Consider the following 21,124-nt stretch of genomic DNA (forward strand, 5'->3'; position numbering starts at 1 on the left):
ACTGATATGCTACAGAGGAGTCGAGCAGTGTGCAGTTTTAACTTACAAAGGATTCCCAGCCTGATGAAGGGGAATATTTATGAACATGTGAATCCATACAAGACTCCATGCTGGAGAAGTAGCGCCCAACACTGGTTGTTAGAGAACACACTTTTTGCATAAAGAGAACAGAGATACAGGGAGATAGTAATACCCCAAATAATAATAATAGCAGGTTTTTGTAAGCAGCTTCGTGTTGGACCGCTGCAGCTTCTAAGTACTGCAATAATAACTGTAATTATTACCCGATTCAATGGTACTGAATGTATCAAGCTCTGTAGGATGAAAGGCTGAGTAAGTGCTGCCGGGATTTGAGCTTGCTAAGCACAGACTGGACCCATAACAGAGGCGAGTATGTACCTCTTTGACCCTCTTGAGTGGGGAATAGGGAATCAGAACTCGGGTCTTCAAGATCCACAGCAGAGGACACCACTCTCAGAAATCGGTGACTTTACATATGTCACTGGTGTAGGAACTATCACATATGGCCTTGGCCTTCTTACAACATCTAACTGCATAAGTCACTGGAGTGGGAAGTATTAAAGGGACTCCTTCCTTTTTGTGACCAATAAAGTAAACAGTGTGGATCAATAGGAGCAGAAAGACAATAATAAATGCTGAACATGCATACATTATACACCAATACATCAGACCCGACCATCGGTGTCTCTACACACGTTGTTGAGTTTGCTCACTTTCTGAAATTGCATTATGTTCAATAGACCACATTATGCGTGTTATTACATTTTAAGGAAGGAAAAACCTTTTCAATCAGGCAGCCTCGCTAAATGCTCAGGCAGCTACCAAATTTGCTCAATTATTGCTATAAATCTTGTAATCGCAGGGCCATTTTTAGGATCCTGCACAAAAGTGCGTACATCAGTGCTATGCCCAACAAGAGTAGGATAAACTCTGAGTATAAAAATTAAGACAGCGAGAAGGAGTCTATGGACATCGACATCAGACAGGACCATGTGTCTGACAAAGAGAAACTCTGTGAGGAACGAATCAGGGAACTGCTCCCTTTTCCAGTCGTCAAAAATAAAATCAAGATCTGGCATTTTTCATCACATCAGCACTTTCTAAAGTCCAATTTTGACGAACTCCTGTGGCTGAAGAACAGTTATTTTTGCAGTCCTGCTAAAATATCTATAAAGACTGTCCAGTAAAGCCACAGTGCAAATACACACTTGCATTTATTTAATCAATAGTCTATGCGTCCTTCTTCCTTGTCATCGATCGAGTCTGCATGTGCTGAACTGATTATTCTTGACTTGCTTATGAATCAGGTCTGGGTGTGACAGTCTCATCGGCATATGGTTTCACATCGCTGAAGTGAATCCAGGAACGTCTTTCTTGCACTTTTACTTCAGATGCAGTGATATCCTCCCTAACAAATGGACCAATAAATCTGGGCTCATGCCACTTCCTAGTGAAGTTGTGGATTAGAACCAAATGTTCCTGGAAGAGTTTAGGTACAGGAAGTTCTTTAGATCCGGTTGCTGAATGGTCTTCATCGGTGTCCTGAGACCGACACCCCTTCCGCTTGAGTTGATCTGAAATGACAGAGATACTAGCGGTCATACATGTCAAATACGCACGTACACCATTTCCTAACAATTCTGCAGTTGTCTGGGCATCACTTCTACTCCTCGTTGGGGGTGACAGGGGCATTTTAATTTGACTTCCTGTAACTAGCTCATGGGGCGTGGGGCATCAGAGGTGGTGGTCTAACCCAACTGGATTCCTTAGTGCATATAATGCAAGGGGTAGGCAATACAGCCATCCCTTCTTCCGTGTCAATTTGAGTTTTGCTATTCTTTCCTTGAAAAGAATGTTGAGTCTCTCACATATCCCGTTTGCTTGCAGGTGATAAGCAGAAGAAAACATATTTTTAATATTAAGCAATAAACTGATCCGCTCGATTACCTCATTCACAAAATGAGGACCATTGTCGAATCTCAACACCTCACATATCCCCCATCTAGGAAAAATGTCTCGGACTAAGAACTTTGCAGTGCAACTGGCATCAGGATGTGTGCATGGATCAGCTTCAATCCATCTTGAAAAAGGACACACCACCACTATCATATACCTATATTCACTACATACTTTCAGCATATCAACAGTCAATATTTAAATGCTGAAAAGGACCATTCAGAGGAGGAATCACTCTTCTAATTGTTTTCGCAATGCGTGCCCAGCAGTAAACTTTTGCATAAGATGTAATTTACTATATAAAAAGCAACGTGTTCTAACAGGTTCGGTACGAACCAGTCCTCTGCAATAGATGCTGCAAGGCTCTCGCTAGTTACATGTGCAGGGTAGTGCAGTTGTTCTAGCACCACCCTTAATAAGGCTACAGGCATCACTGGCTTTCCAGTAGTATCCTGCTGCCACAATGCTTCAGAGGGCGATAAAGAATACTCCCTCTGTGTCCACAGCTCATTCTCCTCTTGTGGAGCACTGCCTTGGACTTCCATCAACTGTGTTCCAGACAAATGATTAAACCCTTCATAATCATTTGTCTGGAACACAGTTGATGGAAGCCCAAGGAAATCATAATCGTGACCATCTTTTCTGTCACATCTGGAGTATCAAAACTTGAAATATCAGGTGAATGAATATCCAACCATTTTGGCCTCTTTGTCTGCTGCTTCTTTTCAACAGGAGATAACATCAGCCCTCCTAGTATGTGCTGCGCATTTAACTATTGCAATGGCTACTGGGAGTTGTAGTGCCTTAATAAGCCTGTCCAATAATGCAGCGTGCTGCACTGGAGTGCCATCCGCTCGGAGGTAGCCCCTTCTTTTCCAACATGCTAGCCTTGTATGTACGGTTGACATCACATAGGCGGAGACCCTGTACACCGTCACTTCCTGTCCTTCGTGTTTCTCGAGCGCTGCAATAAGCGCCACCAATTCTGCAGCCTGTGCTGAAAAGTGAGACAGTAGACTTGCACTTGCTACAACTTCGAATTCCCCATTAGCTCTGTGCCTTACTATTGCTGAATCTGAATGCCTTTCTCCATCAGCTTGATACATTTTTGAAGACCCATCAATAAAGAGAACCTCCTCCCCTGCCAGAGCATTCTCTTTTACACTTGGAATCTTGTCATAAAATTCTTCATAATTGGAGCAAACATGCACTTGCTCATCCGCTACCAAATGTTCGGCTGCAAATGTGGCAGGGTTCACTATTTTACACCTGACTATTTTGATTGCTGGATTCGATATGGCCACTTCATAAGCAGAAGCTCTCCGGGACATCAGTGTACCCTTAGGTTTCTCCAAAACAGCAGAGCATACTCAACAAATAAAGTCATAGAACACCCCATCAAAATACTTGTAGACTGCTCAATAGCGAACGGGGCTGTTGCCAGTGATTGTTCACAAGGAAAGTACCCTCTCATAACTGGATCTAGAATCTCACTATAATACACTAGAGAATTATACCCTAGTGTGGTCCTTTGTGTAAGCACTGCTGTCATAACTGTTCAATTCCTGTGCGAAAACAGAAAAAACTCCTCAGAATAATTTTTTATTTCAAAAACTGGAGCTGTACAAATTGCCTTTTTCAACTCTTCAAGCCCTTCTTCCATTTTCTCAGTCCATTCTATTTTCTCTTTGTTCACCTGTGCTTTCTTAAGGGCCTGCTAAAGGGGTCTCGTGTATGAACTATAATCAAATAGCCATGCTCTAACATAGTTACACAATCCCAAAAACTGCTGTACTGGCTTTATCGTGTGTGGTTTTGGTGTTTTCATGATCGCCTCAGCTCTTTCAGGTGCAATTTTCTTTCCCTTGTGCGAAATGAACTGACCTATGTACAACACCTCTTCCTGACAATATTGTAATTTCTCTTTGACTACTTTATATCCCTTGTCTGCTAGGATAGTCATTAATCAAATTCAGCCTTGTCTGTACTCTTCTTCTGTCCTGCTACAGACTAAAATGTCATCTACGTACTGCAGCACAATATTTGGCAAATCAATATTACTTAGGTGCATCTGCAGGACTCTATTAAAGATTGATGGAGACTCACAATAACCTTGGGGCAAACGGGTGCTTTTCAGCTTAGTCTGACGAAACATGAAAGACGTAAGATCTTGAGAATCCTTATGCAACAGGATTGAGAAAAATACATTTGTCAAGTCAATCACTGTGAAATAACATGCCTCAATGGGAATACTACATAGAATCGTTGCAGGGTTTGGAACTAAAAGAAACTCTGTTTCTACAATCTGGTTAATTGGTCTCATGTCCTGAATTAAATGCCACAACCACCACTTCGATTTCTTCACAGGATACACCGTTGTATTACATGGTGACTCTGACTTCACCAAGATGCCTTGTTCCATCATGGCTGATATAGTCTTAAAAATACCCTGGTCCGCCTTTTGAGACATCGGGTACTGCCTTGCTAGAGGTAAAATTCCTCCTGGTTTCAGCTTAATCTTATCTTCTCCTACCCCCCTCAATATGCGTACGTCATATGGGCCTGTAGTCCATGAAGAGGTTGGAACTTTTTCCATCTCCTCATCAAAGAATGCTGGACGCTGTCGTACTATCATCATTCGCTGTGGGACCTCCTTTCTTTCTATTCTGATCCAATATGTAATGTTCATTATGAATAATACTTCGTCATCTGACGGATCGTCCTTAAACATATCCTCATCAGTAACGTCAGTCAATCTGTACCCTTCCCCAATGGCAATTACCGTTCTCCATGGCCTGCCCTCATCATCGGTTCGTTCGAGCATGGCCAATTCCCATCGCACTATGGATGCCTGTAATTCTAGGGGAATATTCTGTCCCCCCTTTCCATCCATAGGTACTTGTGGCCTAAACAGGAATTCGTCAGGTATCCTCATAATTTTGCCCACCAAGCCAGGTTGCTGTGTCAACAAAATGCATACCCCATAGTGAAAGACTTCTTGCTCTAATGGCATTCCACGCAAAGCAATTTGCCCTGTAAACACCATGATAAATTTGCTCACATTTAAATAATGTATTCCTGGCATGGAATACACTATGCCTTCATCAGTGAAGGAAATTGTCATATTTAGCTTTATCATTAAGTCTTGGCTCAGAATATTAACTGGTGTCTGTCTCGAATGCAATAATAGAACAGACATGTCACACTCTCCTATGGAGACTGGTAATTTATCAGTAAAAGGAACTTTACTTGTAGCTCCAGAGAAGCCTTGCGCCTTCATGGCCTTTCCTGATAACGAAAATGTTCCTTCTCGTATACATGAGGGAGTTGCCCCAGTACCTCCTATGGTAACATCAACCCTTGGTTCCTCTTGAGGATAGGGTGTCACTGATAGTACTGAACACATCAGGTCACCCTGTGAGCTGTCCTATTGTGGGTACATACTTATCCCCATGCCTGTAAAAGGACTTCCTCCCATGACATTGACACCCCCTACTCTAGGAGTCAACAACTGTCCCGTGTTTGCACTCTGCTGTATTTGCATGGGTGCGTGCTGTGACTGCCCTTGTGGCAGATTCAATGGTGCTTGCTATGGCTGCAAAGCCTATTGCGTTTCCAGCGCATGTGCTTAATACACTGTCGGATCTTGGGCAAACCGGTCCGTATTTTTTTAACTATATGCTGGAGGATAAGCTGTCCCCCCTCTCGAGAATAGCCCATTCTGTACATATCCTTGGCTCCCACATGTTTGTGCAATGTGCCCTGTCATTCCACATGTCTAACATACAGGAAGGAGCCTTCTGATCTGCCCTCCTTGAATATTTTGACTATCATTCTACATATTCTGAAACCCACCTTGGTTGCTCTGAAAGCCACCTTGATTATTCTGGAAGCCCCCTCTTCCCCTGATTCCCATTTCTCTGCCTCGCAGAGTATACACACTTCCTCCTTGATCCGATTGGCGTTGAATATTCGCCTGTGACATACCCACTGCTTGCTGCGTTCCTAACCCCTCTCTGCTCGTCAATACCACTCCTTCTATGGCATACTTTGACAATTTCTTCTGAACTAACTTGGCTTCCTCAAGTTTTCTAGCATCCTCCTTCTTTTTTCTCTTGCAACAACCGGCAATGATGCACAATAGTCAACTGTATCTCTGCCCATGGCTTTGCTTCCAGTCCCACTAATTTCTTGAGATGCCTCTGGACTTAATTGCACCCATATCTGACATATCAGGGTACTGTACCCTGAGCGCTTTCCAAACAGCCGCTCTGCAATTATTAAACGGCACTGCCTCATGAGCTGTGTTCTGTGCTGTAACAATTGAATAACCTGCTCTCCTCCTGTCATCTTCTCTAACTCATAAATCCACTTGCCTGCACCCGCTGTTAAACTGGGAAGTTTACATCTTAAATGATCCATATCCATCTGGGGCCAGGGGTTATACTGCGGTCTGACCCCTCCTTTCTCCAATAAGGGGAATTGCAAAATCCCAAATCCGCAATCGGCTCACATCGTCTGCCTATCCATAGTGGGGCAATGGTTCGTAATCACCTTCTTCCTGGCAATGACCTCAACCTGTTCACGTATGGTGCCAATTCCCCCATCTCACTATGTGATCGTCCTTTAGATCGCTCTGGGTATGCCATAGGTTCTGTTGTCTTCCTTTAGGTTGGTCTAAATCCGAACATCTCACTTCTTTGTCTGTCTGCGAACATCCATCAGGACCGCATGCACTTGCTCCCTCCTCCCCACGGAAGGTTTCTCTGTCTTCATCTGACATATCTAGTCCCCAACGGGTGTGCCTTTCATCTTTGTCATCTCTGTTTAATGTCAGCCTGTCCAAAGACAAGGTTCTGTGCTCGAGACTAAACAGGCTTCTTTCTTTGCCTCGTGAATGAGCAACTAGAGATCTATCTTCCTTTCCCTTGCTTCTTGATTCACTTTTTGTCCTCACCTCCTGATAAGCTTTATCAATCCTATTTCTGATACACCCTATCTCAAAATTCCCATCTAGGTTTACCCTAGACAGTGCTGGCATTGCTTCTTGCGACGGGAGAAACTCCTCAATGTCGCACCATGATATTACTGGACTTGGTTCTATCAGCTCTTTCTCAATGTGATCAATGCTGCATGCCCTCTGTCTACTTTTTTGCTCCATTTCTTTGTCAAATTCCCTTAGTTTCTTCGCTTCCCATCTAACCCTTTCCTCCTCCTATCTTTTCTCTTCCTTTCTTTCGTTTGCTCTACGCACCTCTTCGTCCCTCCATCTTTGCATTCTTTTATCTCTTAATTTCTGTTCTTCCTTCTCTTCTCTCTTCTTTTCTAGCCTGCCTCGTTCTTTGATTGCTCTCTGCCTGTTATCATATTTTCTTTGCTCCTCTGCTCTTTGTTCCTTTCTAAGCTGCTCCTCCTGATACATCTGCTCTCGTCTTTGTCTACTCTTCCTTTTATACTCATCCTCTTTCAATCGTTTCTCTCATTCCCTGTCTTTTTTATCCTGTTTGTCTTGACCTTCTCCTTGCCTTACTTCCTCAATACTCTTCCCATCAAGCTTGAGCAGTATCTGTCCACCCACCCATCCATTCTGTACAAGTGCTATCTCGTCAGCTTTGTCTTTTTCTCCTTTCCATCTTTTAATATCCCGTTCTATATCTAGGGTCACACTTGGTCGTTCACTTTTCTATTTGTCTTGTAAGACCTTAGAGATCACCTCTTTCTCTGGAGTCCTTTCTGGGATCTCGTCACTGATATAAGCAGACGGTTCATGTATCGGATTACTATATCCTGTTGCCACTTTTAATTCCCTCAATGGATGCACTCCTTCATCTTTTATACCATAGCCATTTACCTCAGGCATGGTAAGGGGGGCAGAAGGCTCAACACCTTCCTCCCTACACTGGTTAAGCATCCAGTCCTCAGGAGGCAGATCTTCTGGTTCCTCCTGGTACATATTCCAAACCTCTAAACTAGCTAACCTTTTCTCCAATTTCTTTCCTGTGTACACACCGTGCAAGAAAGTGGTCATGTGTTGCAAAACCACTTTTGACAGCGATCCCCTTGTGGCCATGGCAAGAACATTTAATCTGCTGTACCATTACCCCATTCTGCACTGTACTGTTTAAGCTTGGGTGTGTGTTTTGGCAGTTGCTTACAAAGATGCATCAGTGGAGTAACATCCCCCATTGTGACAAGTCTCAATTGACTGTCAATACTTACTGTTATTTTACAAAGAAATATGTTTCAGAAAAATAACAAATATGAGCGTGCACGAGGAGCTGCCGCTCAAGCCTCTACCTCACACTTTACTCCAATCTACCTGTTCGGTTGGCGCCGACAATGACTAAATAGATAGATTTTAACCTCAATCTCTACTTAACACAACCTATCGTTTGTCGCTCATCGACACGTCACTTTTTCAATACATAAAATACACAAACAAACTAGTCGCCCTCAACATGTATTTACTCAGCGCTCCTCTCTGCTATCACTCGCCCCTAAATTACTGTGATAGGAGTTTGAGTTATTCCATCTCATAGATCACTTTCCTCAATCTACTCACCATTCGCCTTTCGGCTCCTCGCACTCGGGATCATCTCCTCCTCCCATCGGCCACCATCGCCTTCGGTCCGCTCAGCGTCTGTGGAAACTAGGAGGGATTTTGTGAAAAAGGGGCCCGTCCCACCTGTATCTTCTTATCTTGCATGAACTTCTATATCAGTCGGTCTCCACAGGAAGCCTTGTGATCCTCCAGCTAAATGGTAGAGGATGCCCGATAATCCAAAAATCTTAAATACCTAGTAGGTCGATGGATCGAAATCATCATCTGCTACCACGTGAACCCAAGCTTGGGGGTCCTTTAAGATGAGGTAGCAGTATCTGAGATGGATGGGGATGCAGATACTACTCGTACATCAATAATCAAACCGACTCAGGAAGTTGGCAATATACAATTTTCTAAAACAGGGAGTTACAACGACCATCAACGAACGCTCGCTCGATTTCTCTCAAAAAACTTTATGAAAAAACATAACTTTTATACCAAAAATGTGTCACTATTGACGTCATACTACGCAGCAAAATAAGAAAACCTACTAGGGAATATGATAGGCTCAAATGGAACATCTAAATATACTTTCTTTATTGGTTTGGGTTGTGATTGGGGCTCTAAGGTCAGGTGGGCAACTAAGCCCATCCCAAGTGCAAGTCATCTTCCGTGTCATGAAAATATACAACATCCCTTTGGATTCTCAAACTATAGGGCTCTGTACTATGTGGCCCTCTACAATTGGTTGGCACGCTTGTAACCTTCTGGAAAATTCCAAGCCAGTACCCCAGGTGCTGGGAGGGTTGGGCTGGTCATGCCTCCCCACCCAATAACCCCACATTCATCATCACTCTTGCGGTCTGTCTTTCAATTAAGACTTTGAACTTGGCCTTTTAGAGGCTCACTATTCTTGAGAATGAAAGGGAGTGTAAGCTTGGCCTTATCTTCTGGTTTCAGTGTAGCTCGACCCAAAGTCTATTTTCATCTGACCATGTGACTGTAGACCACATTTTGAGCTCCTTCGTTGCATTTAATAAAATTAAACGAAGAAAACCTGTCACTTCTAGTGTTTTTCCATTACACCTCAAACAAGATCTTAGCTTGCTTCTCATGTTCATGTATCTTTTTAAGCAGACACTCAGGCTCTCGGCGGCCCCGACTCTTGACATTGGGCCAGCCAAGCCTTTCTCGAATCTTCCTTCACCATCAGCTATTCTATTCAACTGCGCCACACTTTAAGTCCTTTGATTCACAGCGTTCAAGTTTGCTAAAGTGCGTTGTGGAACATCCAGATTCTATACTTTCCTAAATATACATTGGCGCATCGCCTGCAGTCTATTCTATGTAGCCAGCCTAATGATTGCTTCGTCTACTTGCAATACTGCATCAGTACAACTGTAAAATGACTTGCATTTCCTTAAGTACTTCTCCACACATGCAATCTTCATTTAGATCCTGAAATGTTGCTTACTTGGATACTTTGTCACCAGATTCTCTATTTGGTCCATATTCTTTCTTAATTGACATCTCTTCTGGATGGGTCATTTCCACTTCATGTGATGTCACCAGTCTTCTTTCTCATTCATTCTCACACTTCTTCCGGAATTTCCTCCAGCAGACCGTTATTTCTTTGCGCATGCATATAGGGTTTTCTCAATGGATACCTTGCTTCAAGGATTCTTTGCGGTATAGGTATTATCATTGGCTTTGCGCATGTCGCAATTTCCGATTCCCAACATATTGGCAACATGGCGGCGGGGCTCGTGGTAGAGGTACTTGGCTCCTCCTCTACAGAACTGCTCATGGCTCCCCTGACTTACGACAATGACATCAAGAGCATGTGGGACTCGCAGGAGGAAATAACTCTGGACGACTTGTTCCAGAAGGGGTATTTGCCTCACTTGAGGACTTTAAGGCCAAACTGGGGAACAGCCCGACCAGACCATTCCGAGACTACCTTTCATGGACACATGGGGAAACATGGACAGCTGAATGATTTTATATGCATTAAAAATGGCAGAACACCCAGTCATAAAAAAAGTATTAACATTTGCCAATTGGTGTTTTACTATACCTCAGTGTTTATAATAAACCAAATGTATGTCTCTCTATGTACATGGCTGGTCAAGAATGTAACATCTCTACTGTTGTGTTAAATAACATATTTAATTAGGCATTGTTGCAATACTTTAGTATCAGACGTTTTGGGGGACTTCATTATTCTCTTTGGATGATCTGATTGCTGCAGCAATAATAATTGTTGTCACTCAATTGGTGTTCGCCTTCATCAAATAATCACCTATCACCAGGATAATTACATTCCAACTTTTAGCCAATAAAATGTTATAGCTTTTCATACATTTTATACAGATGTGAACATCAACATATAATGGTCGACATCAACATATAATGACAACAATAAATATTGTAACTCTTTCGAAATCCCATCCCACTTTTCCCACGCCTCCGCCCTCCCCTTTTCAGTAGATATTATTCCAGACCAAGCTGGTATTTTCTCGTTTCCTCATGCACTGCACACACTCCTTCTCTTAACCGGTGGGACCCCAATGCAGAGGGCCTCATTAAGACTTTGGCAGTAGCCATGCCCTTAATAAGGGCATGGCTGCCACTAAAACCGGGTCTGGGTTCCCTGAATGGGGAATTACCGGGCCATTCCGAGTTTGGAGGGCCCGGTAATTCCTCCTACAGGGAACCCAGGCCCGGACCTTCCCCATTCCCATATGAGCCCCCATAGGGTTCAATGGGAATGGGTGCAGGGAGCTAACAACCGGCCGATTATGACCGGCCCGTTGTTAGCTCCCTGGTCCCCTCGCGGGACCCGGTAAGGACGTCTGGTAAAACCAGACGTCCGCATCGGGTCCCACGAGGGAACCTCGTAATGAGGCAGAATGGGTTTAACGGGTCCGCCACCATTAGCGGCACCCGTCAAACCATTCCACCAGGGTCGTAATGAGGCCCAGAGTCTTTTAACTTTACAAAATTAGATTATTTGTTATTTTGCACAAGTCTCTTATTTTCCCTCACCATATCTTTATAAGGCTGTGGTTTCTGCCTCCCTTCATGAGGTCTCTTTCCCATCTCTATTCCCCTGTATCCCAAGTTCCCATGTTTCCATTCCATTTCTATGATATTATCTTTTTCCTGTATTCACTCTGGTAATGTTTCCTTTTGGTTTAACTTTTGTGCTTTCCTAATCCATTCAGTTTTACTCAGAGGGTCCCTCTTCTTCCATTTCTGCCCTATACAAGCCCTCGCAGCTAGGAGCAAATGTTGTTTCATGTGTGGTATTTTTCTTCTCTATCTTCTCTCCCCAATAACTTTATCCTGTGTAATTTGTATTGTAATAATCCTGATATTTTGTGTGCCCTTTCACATATCTGCAAACATACTTCCTTTGTCATGGGACTTTTTAATTCCTTAACCAAAGTTCCCATAACTTAACTGCTGCATCCACCCAAGAGTTCCTTATACAGGCATAGATGGCTGATATTAAGCCTGTATTACACCGAGCGCCATCTAATACCAGTTCAAATTTTATCAAGGAACACAAGACGTTAGCTTTTCACTTTTCCTGCGACTTCAACTGCAAGTAAGGAAGAATTGCAAGATTCCTCATTCCTAATTCGGTCTCTAATATGTTAATATTGGGGAATGTTTGGGCCCTCCACAACTGTCCTGTCCTTACTCCTACGTCCCGTCCCCTTTCCTCCATACTGTATGGGTGTCCCTCACTAGGAGCAGGAACATAGTCTTTTTCACCAGAAAAATCTTCTTCCCCTTTAAATTTAGTTGCGCACTGGGGCGTGGCCTTGGGAGCAGCGCTCCCTTGACTCTGCCCACCAGCACCACACCCCAGTCCTCTTTTCCGTATCGATAGGAGTGGACCTCTTTCAACTGAGTTGTGGTTGAGGACCTTTTTTCCTCGTAATTCCATGCTATCCGAACTTCCCCAGGGATATTTTTCCCTTCATTCTATCTGTACTAGCCACTCTCTTTGTTTCGGAGATATAAATACTTCGTCCTCCGGTGCCTACGCCCCTCCCCGGCACATGCCGGCGCAGCGGGCTTTAGCAGGTGCCCGGCCTGCGACGGATCCTTTCCAATGGCAGACCCGCATGCCTCGGTGAAGACCGCGGCTGGGACGGCTGCTCGGCATGCAACTCACTTACTCCCCGGTCACTAAAGAACCGGCTGGCCAGGTAGAGAGAGCTGAAAGACCAAACTGAAGGTAGAAGGATCAAAACCAAATACCTTTAAAACCCATTCAAAGAATGCCCACTGTACCCTGTTATACGCTGTCTCTGTGCCAATTGAGAGAACCAATGGGTGTTCTTCTATTTCCTCAACAAAGTCCATAAAGTTAATTGTTTTGCAGACCTTATCTGTCCCCTGGTGCACTGGTCCAAACATGGCTTGGTCCGGGTGGATCAAGCCTAACAGGGCTTCATTTAATCGGGAAACTAGTATGTTTGTTAAGATTTTCACACTGACATTAAGTAATGAAATTGGGCTGAATGAGGCACAGTCCTTTGGTACGTTTCACTCTTTCTGAATAACAGATCTAATGTACTTCAGGTATGTGTCTGGGACATTTATTTCCTTCAAGGACTGAATTTTATACTTCTACTTGTCTAGGTGCCAGTAGGTAAAAAATGTTTTATAGAATTGTGTACAGCAGCTGGCTCATTTCCCTAATCACCTTCCTAATCTCAAACTCCATTATAGGCTCTTACAAGTTTAGTCAGCTTTACTGCTCCAGGTATTCTGTTATTGCCCTTTCTTGGTCTTGGGATCCACTACAGTAGAGCCTTAGCTCAGGGAGAACGCGTCTGTCTTGGAAGCAAGGCAGCGCAACACAGGTTCGACTCCTGATCCCGCTCTTGGAAACCAATCTCTGGTATTATACACGTTACAAAAGAACAATTATAATAATAAAAAGAACAATTATAATGTCATAGTATTCTGCGAGGCTCTCTTCTGTTTGCATAGAGCTTACTTTTTTCATCCCCAGTCCGTCTATGATTTATACCACCCTCTTTCCAACGCTTGTTTCATCAACATGTGTGCTAATAAAGTATCTGCATTGTCCTCTTTTTCATAGACCTTTTGCTTAAGGCCATTTCCAGGCAGACAGCATTGAGGAGGCTGCTGGTCACGGGACCAGGCCCTGCCACTCAGTTGCGCCACCCACCACCAGTTTTCACGCCTTCCTTTCCTTTGTAGTAGGTGAGCATGATCAAGTAGATCTTGATCAGGTGACCTAAAGCTCACCCACCTGCTTAGCCCTGCCCCTTTGTTTTCTCTCTTAACCCTTAGATCAAGGTCGTCTTCCGCCCAGGTATCCAAAGCGAAGGGCAGATGAGGAAACAGCCAATCCCTGTTTTGATCTGTTCGGACTGAGAGAACCCAGTACCAGAGACCCTGTACCTCTAACACAAGGGAAGCTCCCCCCAATATGTGTCTCACCCCTCTTTCCCGTCAGCCAATACCTACCATTACCACTCATCGTTAAACATGCCTCTCACCAGCAACATCATGGGCACCGCATTGCAGTATTCTCAGCCGTGCCACCAAAGACCCCATCAGCACTCTATCATTCACCAATAAATGACCAATGTCTGCTCAGCAACCAACCATAAAGCAGGCATTGATGACCTCATCACCATGTATGATTTGGGGGCCATCTTCATTACGGAGACCTGGATGACAACCACCCCCACTCACATCCTAGATGTCCTCTTCCCCAAAAGCTACAGAAGTCTACAAAAAGACAGTCAAAATGAGATCAGTGTATGCCTTGCCATCATTCACAAGGCATCATGCCATGCACCCAACTGGACTTGCCACCATTGGCTCGTTCGAAAAGCATTTCCTGCCACTTTCTGCACTCCTCAATGGGCAAAGCCACTTTTCACCTCATCTACAGACCACCCAAGCCCAAAATCTCCTTCATTGAAGACTTTAAGGACTTGGGGGATCATTACGAGTTTGGTGGTATCTCAGCAGTACATCCATCGAGATACCACCAAACTGTAATACTGTAACCGCTGTTAAGATGGATTTCTAAACTCTGACCTGCTGGGTAGAAGTTTAGGAGGCCACCCTAATTTAGTAGAACAGGGGAACCTTCTGGACAAGCCAGACCAATCACGGTAGCATGGCAGGCGGTCAAGACTAAGGGCCGCATTAGAAGGTTGGAGGTAATGGAAAAACGATGCCGGTAAGGGATTACCGGCACCGCATACCACTCCGGGCTATTCCGACTCAAGAACCGGTATTAGCGGCACCGCTGATACCGTGGCCCCCCTACCGGCATGTGCGTGGGCACGCGGCCCTTCGGTCCGGCAATACCGGGATGCCGCTAACAGGAGGACATCACAGGTCAGGGGGACATGCAAATACCAGCATCATGAAGGCGGTAATAAGGGATACTGGGATGCCAGCAATACCGGCATCGCGAACCACCCACAAACAGCTATGTGCAGTGTTCTCAACTGCCACAGGTGCACACAATCAGCACAGGTGGAGGCAATGAAGTCTGGCCCAGCACAAAAGGAGCACACCCACACACCACACCCCTTTCCACACCAAAATGATTCCACTTGTAGAAGCAATACTGGGGCTAGGGGACATGCTTGCATTGCTACACCAGCAACAACAACAACAACAACAACAACAACAGGCACCACAGAAGGAGGAGAAGGAGGATGAGAGAGGACCAGCAAGCCCCACCAGTGCAGCCAGTGGTACCACGCAGGCAGCCCCCAATCCCTCGCATCAGAGCCAATCCATTCAACCTAACCCCTGAGCAGATCCACACCCTGTACCGTCCAGACCGGGACACCATCACCACCACTGTGGACATGATACATGACAACATTGTCAGCATGATTGAAATACGCACCGCCATCCCACCTCTACTGAAGGTAGTGTCTGTGCTCCACTTCCTGGCCACAGGCACCTTCCAGCACACAGTGGGGCAAATGCATGGTATATCACAACCCTTGTTTTCTCGAATGCTGAACCAAGTGCTGGATGCCCTCCTGAAGCACTAGAGGAACTACATATCCCTACCATGGACTGCCCAGGAGATCTTTGACACGAAAGTTGGCTTCCATGTACTGGCAGGCATGCCAAATTGTATTGGTGCACTTGACTGCACCCATGTGGAATTGGTGGTCCTGCATGCAACGGAGGTGGTGTACCGCAACCGTAAGCTATATCACTCCATCAATGTACAGATGGTATGTGACTACAGCAGGAACATCACACATTGTTGTGCCCGATTTCCCGGATCAACTCATGACTCAATGGACCTGCACAACTCCACGCTACCATGCTACATGGAGCGACATGCAGGACGACGTGCCTGGCTGCTTGGTAAATTGCATGACAGGCACATGGCAGTGTAATGGGGAGAGAGATGCACACACCACCATGGTGTAATTTTTGTGGTGACTGCACAATGTCCACATCCCAAAACACTGTGCCCCAAAGCATCCCAAACTGAACATGAGAACCAATCCCCATAGCAATGATGGAAGCTGCACACCAAGCACAACATTCCGAACTTCTACCACCCCAGATCCTACAACACGTCCACCACCCATCATCAGTCCTCACCCTCCATAACACAATCCAGCAACAAGCTGTGAGTATGCACAATGTAAATGTCTGCAGCAAATCGCTACACAGGATAAGCATCCATGAGAGTACACAAATCAAAACCACCAAGGGAATCCACTGCTTGTCACAGGGCCACCACCACAGTAGCGCAGCATGTCACCATGGGAATAATAACCGCTGAATGTCAAATAATGCTGAGACTACTGCCAATGCTGCCAGTAAGTAAATCATACTGAACACTACACATATTTAAAACAAACACAGTGGTATGCGTCCACAGTGCATGAGCAACATCAAGGCAGTGTACACTGTGTATCATCTTGAAGACGCAATCCACACCATAAGACCATGGCACAGCACACATTGTGGCAAGGTAAAATGTGTGCATACAACCAGGGACATGTGCATGTGTACCACAAATATCTGCAGGCATGTGTGATAAGTACAGCTGTCCATCATGATTTGACTGACACATACCTTATTTTGCACCCATGCAGGTTATAGTGGCTATCCCTTGAAGACGTGGCTCCTCACCCCTTTCCAGAACCCGCAAAACAGGCACGAAGAGGACTACAATCCTGCCCATACCCGTACCCGTATGATCATCGAGCAGACCTTTGGTCTGTTGAAGGCACGTTTTCGCTGTCTCAGCCGGTTGGGTGGGGCACTCCTCTACAAGCATGAGAAGGTGGCCAAGATCATCAAGGCATGTGTCATGCTGCACAACATGTGCTTCCGATGGAACGTGCTCCTGCCCCTGACATTGAACAGCAACCACCAGGTGATGATGAAGATGAAGAAGATGTGGGCGTACATCATCGCGGTGGTGATGCACAGGAGGGGCGTGCCGTGTGCCAGTCTGTGATTGGCCAATATTTCTGAGACACATGGGTGCAGAGGGTGCCATGAAAGTGGGACTGAGGGCACTGGGTGTGGGAGTACGTGTACACTATGCACTGTAAACCAATAAATTACACATACACAATAAGGAATGCCCACTCAAGTATTTTTTCAGGTACACAACGGGTGTATTAAACTGTAAAAAGTAAAAAGCGCTCATACCCTCCACCTCTAACACTCCCCCTCCCCTACAACTCCCCCAAACACCCTCTCCACCTCCCCCCACAACTCCCCCACACACCCTCTCCCACGTCCCCCTCCCCCCACAACTCCCCCACACGCCCTCTCCCCCTGCCCCACAACTCCCCCACACATGGTGTTTTATCGAATGCTGTAGGTTGCAGCATCAATTGCCATAATCAGGCTGCCCGTGCTACTTTTTCCCACTTCCCCAGGTGGTGCCGGCATCCCTGAGCACTGCAAGGTGCGCTCAGACCGGCGAAGTGGGGTGGTCTGAGTGGAGCTCGAGGAGGAGGCCATGCCTGCTTGCTCCAGTCTTGGGGCAGGACGCTCTACCTCCAAGGCATCCGCTATTCGGGAAAGGACCTGCCTTATAAAGACAACTCCTCGCATATGCGAGTTGTGCTCATCTCAATGGCCTGTCTCAAAGATGTGTGTTGTCCCGGCCCTCCTGCCTTGCCTGGGCACCGTCCGATACAAACTGTCTGACAAGCCCTGTCAGCTCCTCCTGGCATTGCTCTGTGTGTGCCATTTGCTGCACCCCATCCCGGACACCAGTGGAGGTGGATGTTGCATGTGGCAAGTGTCCCATATTATGTGGCTCCACTGTGGGGCTCCAGCTCCCTTGCCCTGGCTCCCCTCCAGACTGTTCCTGTGTGCTGTCATTGATAGTGCTGAAGGTGTGATGGGGGGAGAGGGGTGTGCTAGGTAAGTCTGATGACTCATCCTCCACAGGGACACACACCTGGCCTTGGCTCTGTACATCCTCATCACTCTGGGTGACGTGGCTGCCGCATCCCCGACAGAGCTGTTGGTAGCTGAAAGGACACCTTCAGCCACTGGCTCCTGTGCAGTGGGCACAGCAGTTGTGGCCGCACCAGTGACGTAGCATCCTCTGGTGCCTTCCCCTTCTGTGGCAGTTGTGGTTTGCTTGGGCCTTTTGATGTAGAATGCCTGTTGCCTTCTTCCCTGCCCCTTGCCTTCTTCCTAGGAGTTGCTGCCTGCGCCGCTGAGTCCCGGCCCCTGCTGTCAGGATCTGAGCCTGTGGGGGACCGAGAGAGGGACGGCATCAGTGATGGTTCTACATGCATCATGCATACATTGGTATTATTGCTGTTCTACACATTAGAGAGGATTAGGTATTGGAGTTTTGACATTCAGGTTGGGCGGAGCATGCAGGCATATGTCAGGTTAACACATGTTTGAGGTGGTGTATGCAGTGTGACATGCTTTTTTGTTGTGGACTGCGTGCAGTGTGAAAAATGCCATTTCCATGTTTGTGAGATGTTTCTCAGGTATGGCATTGGCGTGCTGCATGCATGTGGATGTCTCAATGCTGAGGACTACATCTATGCAGGGATGTGTCCATGTGTCTGTAATGGGCCATGCATTGCCTCATGGCACGGTCACATTGGTGAACTATCATCATACTTTGCATTAGGACACTCACCTCCATCTGTCGATGACGTGGCGCCATGTTCCATCTCGCTCAATCCTTCAATCGACTCAATGCTGATAGTGCTGGTGCAGGTTTCCTCCCAGCGGCTGAGTTTAATTAGAGAGCTAGGGCCACCGCCAGTAGCCAGGCCATGGCTCCGGTTGGCCAACATGATGTTACGCACTCTGAGGCGCAGGTCGTCCCAACGTTTACGCACATCCTTCACTGTGCGGGGTGGGTGTTCCCAACTGGGCTCACTTTATGGGCTACTAGTTCCCAGATCTCTTTTTTCTTGAGCTGGGCTGCTCTCTTGAGGTCATTTGAGAAGACCACCTCAGCATTTTCAGCCAGCCTGTCTGCTAGCATTGTGAGCTCGTCCTATGTGAACCGCTCCTTACGCTGCCGTGATTCCCCTTTCTTCACTGCCTTTGGCATGATGCTGGTGGAGTAGATGTTTTTCTTCTGTCGGAATGAGGCTCCAGGTCCTGTGCAGTGAGGATGGCAATAGATTGTGTTTTTAAAGATGGCCGCCGTGCCCTTTCCCGTTCCGGCGCAATGACGTTACTTCTGGTTCCGCGATTTGGGGTGACTGCTAATAGCGCTGGCCGCTATTAGCGGTGACCGCTAATGCCATATCCTTTGATGCCGGGCCCGTTATTTAGAGGTGGACGGCGGCGGTAGTGCTGACTGTGCTTCCCATGAAGCCGCTAAGGGGCTTTTTTGGGACTTTAGCGACATGCCGGTAATGTCTTTACTGGCATGCTGCTACGTTCATGCACGCAAACTCGTAATGGGCAACTTTTAGCAGCCTCTTTCCTACACAGACACAGTATTTGCTCCATGCCGGTAAAAACAGTTTTTTACCTCCAACCTCGTAATGAGGCCCTAAGTCTCAGAAGGGGTGAGGGTGATCGGAAGGCCACAATGAGCACACACAGTAAAACTCCACAGAATTTGTTTAGACAAGTGTATATAAAAATACATAAATATTTATTATAGGCCTTAATAATTAAACATGAATAAAACACAGTAAGATAAAACAGTTACCACACACGCCTTTCACTATTTAACATATATACAGTTATGTTTTCCTTAATGCGGTAAAGGGGAAAACACAGCCACAACCGGTAACATAAGGGTAGGTTAACACAAATATAGCATTAGGAAGTTCCTCAGAATCGATCCCTTACTTAAGCAGTGCAGCCCTATGAAGTGGGGAGCCTTGTGCTCAAAAGTACATTGGTGCATTGAAAATACACAGTCGTACGTAATGAGAGAAAGCTGGTCCTCTTCAGGGAGTTTAGCATTTCAGGAAGGGGCTTGAGGTGATGAAGAACAGTGTCCTACTATTCGAAGAGGGTCTACCCTTGCAGGCAGATCGACTTTTGAGTTTCGGGAATAGCTAGGGAGCACAGGCTAGCCCAGCTAAGGTGAATATGTTTTTAGGGATTCTCGTGCGTAAAGAAGAATGGCTGTGCCAGGGGGCCACCGGTAAGTGATGCAAGTACTCACCGACCCTCGACACAGTCCGGGCCAGGCCACTTGTAGGTTTAAACTCTGCAGTTACACATAGCACCGGCTCTCAGCAGCTGCAGGAGGGGATGATTGAAGCCTTTTCTCAGCTCTCGATGAAGAAAAGAGGACAGTTCCAGTGCAGCACGTCTCAGGACACAGGGGGGCAGAAAGGCAAGGCTCTTACAATGACCGTCACCACAGCAGGGCGAGACGGTGACTGCAAATGCTTGCAGCATGGCGCATTCTCCTATATCGCGACACAGAGGAGCAAGGACTATTGGCGGAAGAGGGCCAAGGACCACAAGAGAGCGATTCCCCAAGTTTTGAGTTTCAAATCGGGATGGCAGCGCTCCTATGCGATACCCCGGGTTTGAGCTGGTCAAATCGCTGGATGTCCCAGAACATTTCCGATGAGGCTCTTTTGGAGGGTAATCAGGAGGTGCAGAGAGTAGTTGTTCCCACTTCCCCAAAGGGTCGAAGCACCCTTGCAGGCCTTCAGTGATCGATGCAAAAAAGGGGTCCAAATGGAAAACAGTGGGCACAGGGTGCCAATCCTTCCAGCACGTCTTCAGCGATTCCACGGGTCTGCTTTAGCATTTCAGGATACTTGGCTCCTTCTGGAGTTCGGAGAGAACTTCAGTTGATCGACCTGGAATAGATGAAGAGCCCCTTCTCTAAGATTAGTTTCACGCTGAAATCTGGGATAACCAAAAGAAGATCTGGTTTCTTGCATGCATGCCAGACGTGGGCCAATTAGGCCTACGGTGGTTCCAGTCATTCAGGCATGCCAGATATACTGGCACCATTAGTGTCGATTGGGACCAGACAGTCCAATCCTCTTCTTGGGCACTAGCACACGCGAAATGCAGGAGCCCTTGAAAGTTGCAGTTTTCGTGAGAGACTGTGTGTCCAAATAAGGA

The sequence above is a fragment of the Ambystoma mexicanum genome, chromosome 9, assembly GCF_040938575.1.
Source record: "Ambystoma mexicanum isolate Mex_15411 chromosome 9, UKY_AmexF1_1, whole genome shotgun sequence".
NCBI lineage: Eukaryota > Metazoa > Chordata > Amphibia > Caudata > Ambystomatidae > Ambystoma > Ambystoma mexicanum.